Source organism: Plasmopara halstedii (genome assembly GCF_900000015.1).
Source record: "Plasmopara halstedii genome assembly, contig: Scaffold_2904, whole genome shotgun sequence".
NCBI lineage: Eukaryota > Oomycota > Peronosporomycetes > Peronosporales > Peronosporaceae > Plasmopara > Plasmopara halstedii.
Window position 1 is genome coordinate 1,279,895 of NW_020189809.1, and position 204 is coordinate 1,280,098.

Genomic DNA, 204 nt, shown 5'->3' on the forward strand with positions numbered 1-204 from the left:
TAGACAGAAAGTCATCGACATCTTTACAGCGAGGGGTGTGACATCAGCTAGCCGTTCGGCTATACCACCCCACCATGCTCTGAGCCATGAAATGGCGGCGTCAGTGGAACGCAATGATTGATAAACCCATTTGTGTAGTACGGCGTATATTTAATAGATGATAACACTGCATTGTTCAGATTAGACAATGGCCGTGCCATTTCC